The 8,783-nt window shown below is 48.5% G+C and overlaps 1 long non-coding RNA gene across 1 annotated transcript in view; it reads right to left on the reverse strand.

Moving 5' to 3' along the window:
• Positions 1-5,023: 5,023 nt before the first annotated feature.
• LOC116070807 overlaps positions 5,024-8,783 on the reverse strand; it is a 31,949-nt gene continuing 28,189 nt past the window's right edge. Inside the window, exon 3 of the long non-coding RNA XR_004110568.1 lies at positions 5,024-5,347. This is a non-coding gene — a long non-coding RNA (uncharacterized LOC116070807). The remainder of the gene's footprint in view (positions 5,348-8,783) is intronic.

Consider the following 8,783-nt stretch of genomic DNA (forward strand, 5'->3'; position numbering starts at 1 on the left):
CCTCTTCCTCCTCCTTCTCCTCTTCCTCCTCCTCCTCCTTCTCTTCCTCCTCCTCTTATTCCTCCTCCTCCACCACCACTACTACCTCCATCATCACCACTACCACCATAATCACCCCATTAATATCATTGCACATCTGAAAGATCTTTACAACCTTGTAAAAAACATTCAAGATAGACACAGTAACTAGCCTGAGGTCACACAGCTGACAAGCCCTAATCTACTCCCTTAACCATATAGTTGTGGCAATTTCCACATAACTATGCCTGAAGTTTAGACCAACCTGTGTCAGGCACTGAGCAGGGCTCTTGTCAAGTTGTTGGATGAGGCTCTGCCCTGCATGCTTTGAGAAAGGCTTGGCTTTCATAGCACAGATGAAAAGCACCAAAACCAGGAGAAACAAGACCCTTGTTATGTTCAAGCTGGGCATTTTGGTTATATCCTGCCATTGCTTAACTTTGAGGCATCTGCCTGAAAGGCTCAAGGGCTCAAAGCATGGTTACCAAATGGTATCACCATTGAGAGGAGCCTGTTCCAGAAGGCACTCCTGAAGTCTGTGGCAGAATAGTCCAAGAGAAGGTGGAACCTGGTTGAAAGAAGTGGGTCTAAGTGAATCCCTAAGAGGAGGTGTTTGGCTAACCATCCCTTATCCCCCTCCTCCTCTCCCTTCCCCTGTCCCTTCCCCTCTTTCTCCCCTTTCCCCTCCTCCTCCTCTCCCCCTCTCCACCCTCCCCCTCTCCTCTTCCCTCTCCTCTCCCTCTTCCCTCCTCTCACTCCCCCTTCCCCTCCTCCTCCCTTCCCCTTCTCCTTCCTCTTCCCCACTCCTCCCCCTCCCATCTCTCTCAGTGCATGTTACTTTTCTAAGTGTTGTAACAGAATACTTTGAAAAATGCAACTTATAAAAGAAAGTATTTAATTACACATATGGAGTCCACGATGCCAAGCAAAGGCATGACAGCAGGAATAGCCGAGGGTTCACATCTTGATCTACAAGCAGGAGGCAGTCAGTACACTAGGAATGGCTCCAGTCTTACAAAATCTCAATCCCACCCCAAAAGACACACCTCCTCCAACAAGACTATACCTCCTAAATCCTTCCCAAACAGGTCCACCAACTTCAGACTGAGTATTTAAATATATGAACCTATGGGAGCCTTTCTCATTCAAATACCATATCGGCCCCACAGGCTTGTAGCCATAGAATCATGTAAAATGCATTTATTCAGACTTCAAAAGTCCCCTTGGTCTTTCAGTCTCAACATTGTTTAAAAGTCCAAAGTCTCTTCTGAGGCTCAAGGCAATCTCTAAACTCACCGGTCTATAAAATCAAATTAGATACTTCCAAATACAATGTCACAGAATGTGCATTACATTCCTATGTTGGCTGCTTTTGTATCAACTTGATACAAGTTAAAGTCACCTGAGGAGGGAATGTCAATTAAGAAAATGCCTTACAAGCTTGCCTACCCCTGATCTTATGGAAGCATTTTTTCTATTTAGGGTCCCTCCTTTCAGATGACTCTGGCTTTTGTCAAGTTGGTATAAAGCCATCCAGCACAATCAATCCCTCCTCAACTTCACACACAAACACATCACTGCTAAGCCATAACCTTTCCTTTCTTATTTATCACCCAAAACAACACACTGATATAAATATCACATTTTAAAACATTCCAACTTTTAAAAGTCCCACAGCCGTTAAAAATTCAAACACTTAGAAGTCTGAAGTCTTTTCAAATATTCAAAATCTCTGTAAAAATCCAAAGCCCCTTTAAAGGTCAACGTCTCTCAACCGTGGGCTCCTATAAAAATAAATAAATAAATAAGTAAATGCAAAATGCTTTCTTATTCCAAAGGGGGGGAGAACAAGAGCACAAACACGATCTGAACGAAGCAAAACCAAACCCCAACAGTACAAAACTGAGTGTCAGACTTCTGGGACCCATGCATGATTTTCTGGGATCCTCCAAAGGGCTTGGTTGGCCTCCCTAGTTCCACCCTCTGCAGCACGCACAGTGTGTCTCCCAGGCACAGGCACCATGGCTGCTGTCCATGGTGGTCATTCCATGATACTGGCATCTCCATGATATTGGCTGGGCTCTCTCCTTTCCTGGGTTCTTCTCATGGTGCCAATCTTCAGAGTCTATATATGACCCCACAGACCTGTGCCTTCAACTGCCACTGAGGCTGCACCTTCACCAGTGACCTCTCCTGGACTTTCACAGTGCTGGGCCTCAGGTGCTCTCCATGCCTCCTTCATGCCTTCAAAGTTAGGTAGCTCTTACACACCACGGAATTTGGCTGCCAGCACGAGGTGCAACCTAGGTCACCTCTGGAACAAAGCTTCTGTGTGTTGGCCCTATGGGAACACTTCCTGGAAGATGTCAACTCAACAGTGCTGGTCCCAAATCGCTCCAGCTGACCAGCGTCAATTGTCCCAGAAAAACAAATGTTTCAGTATAATGATGCAGGTCCCTTGTTAATCACAGCTGATTCTTCAGCCCAAACTGACCAGAACCTCATAATCTGCATTGAAATTTTTCTTTAAAAATGGCCCCAATAGGGTCTTTAGTCTTCCCTCTGAACTTCAAAATCCAGGCCTCCACTGTTTATATCTATCTCAACACTCATATCTCCCAAGCTGCCCCATGATAGCTTTGAATACTCAATGGCTTTTCCGGGCTGATTTTCCAATGTCCTTCCACAATCCTCCCCAAAACATATGGTTAAGTCTGTCACAGCAATACCCCATGATTCCCAGTTGAGAAAATGCATCCATAAGGTCAAGCTGTAGGTAACTCTGTAGGGCATTTTCTTCACGAGTGATTGATGTGCAAGGGCTCAGCCCATATTGAGTGGGTGCCTCCTCTAGGCTGGTGGTTTCTGGGTTCTGTAAGACAGCAGACTGAACAAGCTTTGAGTAGCAAGTGGGTAGGCAGCACCCCTCCATGACCTCTGTATCAGCTCCTGCCTCCAGGCTCTTGCCCTTAAGTTATGTCTTGTTGGGTGTTTGGACAGAGCTCACATGCAAATACAGCATGAACAAATGCTCATGGAGGAAGAGAACATCGTGGGATGGCTTCCTAGCCTAGAAATGGAATGTTGCTGCACAGACTCTCCCCATTCACTTGCTGGAGATAAAACACAGACCAGCTCTCCACACCCCTCACCCCCAAACTTGCCTTCTGCTAGTTGCTTTCAATCCTGTCCTGTCCCAGGACACTGGGCATCAATGGCTTGTTCTGCAAACCCTTGGGGCTTCCAGCATCCTTACATCAGATAAAGTGAAATGTAAAAGATAAATGTTCTCTCTCAGTTCCCAGGGTGTAGTGGCCCTCCCCCCGACCCTGGTACCAAACCAAGTGGTGTCCAAGTGCCTGCTAGAAAACTGCCCAATGTTGACAGAGAACCCCCACACATCCTTGGCACTCTACCTGGTTAGCTCCACCATTCCACTGCCTTAGAAACGCTATGAACTGTAGAGCTGAGGGGGTGACGGGGAGACGGAAAGGGTCTCCATCAGAGTCAAAGTTTTCCAATCCATTCTGTCTGCAGTCAGTTGAATCTACTGGTTCAAGCCCCTGGGAATGGAGGTCTGGCTTGACAGAAAAAGAGAGAAGCCTATGCTAGCCCATGTCTGTAATCACAGTCTGCACTCTGGAGGCTGCTGCAGGAGGATGGAGAGTTTGAGGTCAGCCTGGATTAAGTGTCCAGCTTTACCTTCAGCAGCTGGCCCAGGGGAATCATCAGAAAACATGATGAATTTTATGTTATGACTGAGGAGGAGGGTGTGGCAGGCAGGAGTCAGTTCCCAGCTCCACTGATCTGGGTATGCAGAAACAGGAGAAGTCAGAGGCAGGCAGATCTGCGTAGGGACAGGCAGACCCGTTAACAGTGGCAAGAAAAATACCTGTAGGGGACAAGACGGTGGTGGCAGCACTAATGGTAGGAACAAGTCAGGGCCCCAACTGAAAGAGCCTTGAATGTCAGAAACACAGGCATGGTTGATACTTAGTATTTTAACCACAAATGTACCAGGTGCAAGAACCTCCAGGTACAATACCTTTACAGTTCCCAGGATGCCGCTCTTCAGCTAGCCGCCCCTGCAGGCCACATTCCCAGCATGCACACAGGCTCAGAAAGCCTCAGTACTTTCCCCCACATTCACACAGGTGGAAAATGGCCTGGGCAGAGGCCATTGCCTGCAGAGAAGAGACTCATCTGTCAGCTAGGTGAGGACCTGAGAAGCCAATCTCCAAGCGGTTTACCAGCATGCGTCTCCAGGGTAGCCACGGTTCAACAGCTCAAATCCAGGCCTGCAAAGCATTAAAATTGGAGCTTTGTCCATCTTGACTCTGCAGTAGATCTGGGAATCCTTCCATGCCAGGTCTCTGGAAGAACCAGGTAGGCTGTTACCTATCTGCCATAGACCCTGCAGTGTCTCATATATGGTAGGGGCTGTGTAGAGACTGCCAGCCACTACGATTGTTCCTTTCTCAAACGATAAGGAAGTCACAGTGCCTTGCCAGCCTGGAGACAAGGGGCTTGGAGGTGCTGTGGCAGGGGCCCTGGAAAGGGACAGCTGGGAGGGAGATTAAGGAGATTCGCACGGAATGTATGTGCGTCTGGCGCGTATGGTGCATTTGGCAGGGACAGACTTGGGACGGAGACGTGCCTCCCCGGAAAGATGCGAACGCCATTTGGCATTCCATGTTCTCTCAGCCAGCCCGGCCTTGTCTGCATGCAAATGCCGAGCTGGGGGCGTAGTCTGCACAAGGGGAGACTCACATTGACAAAGAACAAAGACTGGCAGCAGCTAGGGGCTGTGGAAACCAGGGCTCTCCTCCTGAGTTCTGCAGCAGGCACCTTGGGCTTCTCTTGTGTCCGGGACCTGAACCTGACATCCAGATATTCAATTTCTAGAAAGGTACCTACCCTTCACTCTGGGGGTGGACTAGATCAACTTGTACTAATTTATTTGTATTAATTTCTTTCTTTCTTTGTGTGTGTATGTTGTGGCGGTCACAGGACAAAGTATAGGATTTCCCCCCCCCCCTTCCATTGTGTGGGTCTCAGGAATCAAACCCAGGTGGTCAGGCTTGGCTATAAGCCCCTTTATCCACTGAGCCATCTCTCCAACCCTTCCTTGTTTCTTAGTTTTTGGTGTATAAACAGCAAAGTTTTGCTTCAGCCACCTTGGGGTACCCAGGTTGAGAAAACAGCTCTTGAGACTTCTAGGCAGGTGGCTTTGTAGTTATTCATCTCCAGGAGATCTTCTCTAGGGAGAGAGGAGACAGCAAAGGAGGGAAGTCCAATGTCTCTCTCCAGTCTGGGGGTCTTGAACACCCTAAGAGGGTAAATTGACAGGAAACAAAATAGAATGGGGATTAGAGTGTTAGGTGCTGCCTCACAACCTCACTGATCCCTGCTTCCAACACAGAGACCATCTTCCTCAATGGCCCCCCCAACTCTTGAACCCCCATATTCCCTCCTTAGACTTGTGTCAAGCAATCTTTTATTGCCCAGAGGCCATAGGAAGGCACAGCTGCGGATTTCCGTGTCTTCCCATCTTAGGCTTGGCAATTCCTGGTTTAAATTTGAATTCTGCCCCTGATAGAACAAAAAGCTATTCTCTTGCTTTTCATAGTCTAGTAAGAAATCACCCCCAAAGCCCATGAGTACACATACAGGAGAACAGCTTGCACAGGGCTGAGATATGGATACGAGGCCACTCCGACAGAGTTGTTGGAGAACGCTTCCTCTTTCTCCAGGTGATGACAAGCATACGCTAGAGCCCGAGGAAACATCTCTCACTGCCCAGGAGTGTACAGTATTGCACACCCAGAGCAAATGGATCTAGCAGTCCTACGTGTAAAGCCTTCAGCATGGGCAAGAACCATGGCAGCACTTGTCTCTGCCACCAGACTCCTAACATCAGCTGTCATTTAAGCCAGCCCTTAAAGTTCATAAGGAGACGCCACTTAAGGCCAACATAGCTTCTACTGTGTCCTGGCCATGATCTTTAAAGAAGTCACCAAACCAACTAAACCTTGTTTACCCATGCTCATGCAAGATGCTCCTTTCTACCCGTGGTGCCTGTGGGTTCAATGGTCCACACCTTAAGCCCTGTGATTGGCACCAGTACTCATGGGCTGCTGTGAAATACTAGAGTCCTTCTCAGGGAAGAACAGGGGAGCTCCTGCCATCATGTCAGTATAGCAGAGGAAGGCAGTCTCCTGGCTTTCATGCCTGCAAAGATGCTCACTCCCCCTGAGGAGTTGGGAGACAAGGACCCTCGCCTCCATAATCTCCAACTTCCCGTATGGATACACAGAAGATTCTGAGACTCTCATCTCTGTGAAAAATGAGAATTACTTCAATTTTAAAAATAAACAGGCTAAGGATGGCTCATAGGCAGCATACTTAAATCCATACCCAGTAGTGTGAGTCTATAATCCCAAAGTTCTACCTGGAGGTAAGAGGTGGAGACAGGAGATCCCTGAGACTCACAGGCCAGCTAGCCTAGTGTGAGTAGCCTAGTGTGGCCAAGCTGTAACAAAGAACCCCACTTCAAACAAGGCGGGAGGTGAGGCAGGACACCCACAGTGGCCTCTGACTGCAGCACCTGTGCACCTGTAGTCACGTGACCTGTAGTCATGCCAGTGCTCACAGGATAAACAACATTTCCTTTTCTTCCATAGATTCAAGTAGAGACAGAAATATTGAATTTATTTGCAACAAAGGAGAGAAAGTCACAGTTGAGTCTAAATGTAACAGGTCCCCTGTGTGGTTACGGGACTCCTGGGAAGAGTCAAGCGGCTGTCAGAGACAGTTACAAGGCTATACTTTGCAGGACACCAGCCCCTTCCTTCTCAGTAATCATACTCATGAGAACAGGGAGGAGGCTGTCAGCTCTGCTCCTCACCACCCCAGGGCTCTTGTGGCTGCTGTTCTGAGGAACCCTGGGGCTCTGTGAACACCATGTGACAGTGGCACTCAGATCCTTTCTTGTTGAAATGGTCTAAGTGCCTGGGATTTTTTTTTTTTTACCCGATTTATCTCAACCAGGGTGTGCGTGGATGGGGGTGCACCACACACACCTGGGTATCACTACACATGTTCAGAAAGACGGCAAGAAGGGAGTCTCACAAGCCATTAAGGGGAAATTACCAATGCACTTTTCTCTTGGCCTCTGGTACATTAATAAGAGAGGTCACGAACTGGCAAGAAGCAGAGGGTGGTAACACAGTGGGAGAGTAGAGGCTGCTAGTGCAGCTGTCTGATTTCACCGCCATAGCCGTGCCTTAGCAACTCGGAGGCTGCACGTGGGGAAATGGCCAGCAGAAGTCTTGAGAAAGTCACAAAGAATTGCCAAGTCAGTGGGTCAGGGATGGGATGGCATGAGGCTTGAAAACGAGAGGATGATAAAGGTATCCTGGGACTTTGTGGACCACTGCATAGCCCACCAGGGGCCAATTGGTCTCCACAAACCTGGAGAAAGGTTGGCAGAGCCGGTGCCTCTGTGCAGGATAGACTGGTGAAGAGCCTGCGCCTTGCCTCTGATCCTTCATGCACTTGACCGTCAGCCTCTGCTGCAGGTGTGTCCTGCACCTTGACTTTGAACACCGGTTGATGAGAAAGCAATGCTTCCTGGTTGCTGCCCCTGAGATACCTGGGCTGGTTTTTTATCAGCAACACCTGACTGATACAGTTAACTGCAAAGTCCTTCATCTTACTCATTCAGGAAATGCTTTGTGTGCCAGGTGCTCTGACAGGTGCCAGGTGCTCTGACAGGTGCCAGGTGCTCTGACAGGTGGCCGGCTGATGCAAATGGGCCAAGATTTTAGATTTACTGATTTCTAAGATTGCAAACGTTGTTCAGGGTGCAGGCTGGAGTGCTGTAACTGTGTGGAAGTTGTTCCTCCTCTTGTTGCTGTGACAAAATGCCTGAGAGAAGTGAAGTCTGGGAGGAAGGGCTTCTTTCAGCTCACGGCTTGACAGTGATGGTCATGGTAGGGAAGGCACAGTGGCAGGAGTGGGAGGCAGATGGTCATACAGTGCCTGCAATCAGGAGGCAAAGTGAGATGACTGCCGGTCTTTATATGGCTTTTCCCTTTTTATTCAGTACAAGGTCCCAGACATGAGGAGTACCACCACATTTGAGCATCTTTCTACCTCAGTCTAGAAAATTCTTGCCAGACACGCACAAGAGGTTTATTTCCTCGGTGATTCTAAACCAAATCGAGTAGAGAGGCCAGATGAACCAGGACAATAGGCAGATCAGCATATGCAAGGGGATTCTATCCCGACTCACAGAAAGCAAGGCAAGCCAGAAATTGTAAGACTTCCCCCCAAATTGATGGGTGGAACTGTAAATCTTGTTTCTCAACTGACTGGCAGGGAGAACGGTTTTCACTGCATGCAACTGGCAACTGGGATGGAGTCTCTTATCCCAACTGGTGCTGAAACCAGACAGAAGGGAGGGAGGCTCTTGTGTGGGTCATCTCTGCTGAGCAATGAAGATCCCAGAGTTTTGGATCTTAACAGGATGGTATTTCAGGCAGGCAAGGAGACAGAAACACTCACAGTGACTCTAAGTATCACAGTAGAAGATGGAGGGGGCAGGTATGGGGCCTCAAGGGATCTAAGCAGGAAGACATTTGCATGCCAACTAGAGATGTTTGAACTGGATCCCTAGAAAGGAATTGGGAGCCATGGAAACTTTGAGCGGGACATCATGGAGTTTCTGTTTGGAGAGATGGTTTAGCTGAGGCCAGGAGGCC

Source organism: Mastomys coucha, unplaced genomic scaffold (assembly GCF_008632895.1).
Source record: "Mastomys coucha isolate ucsf_1 unplaced genomic scaffold, UCSF_Mcou_1 pScaffold22, whole genome shotgun sequence".
NCBI lineage: Eukaryota > Metazoa > Chordata > Mammalia > Rodentia > Muridae > Mastomys > Mastomys coucha.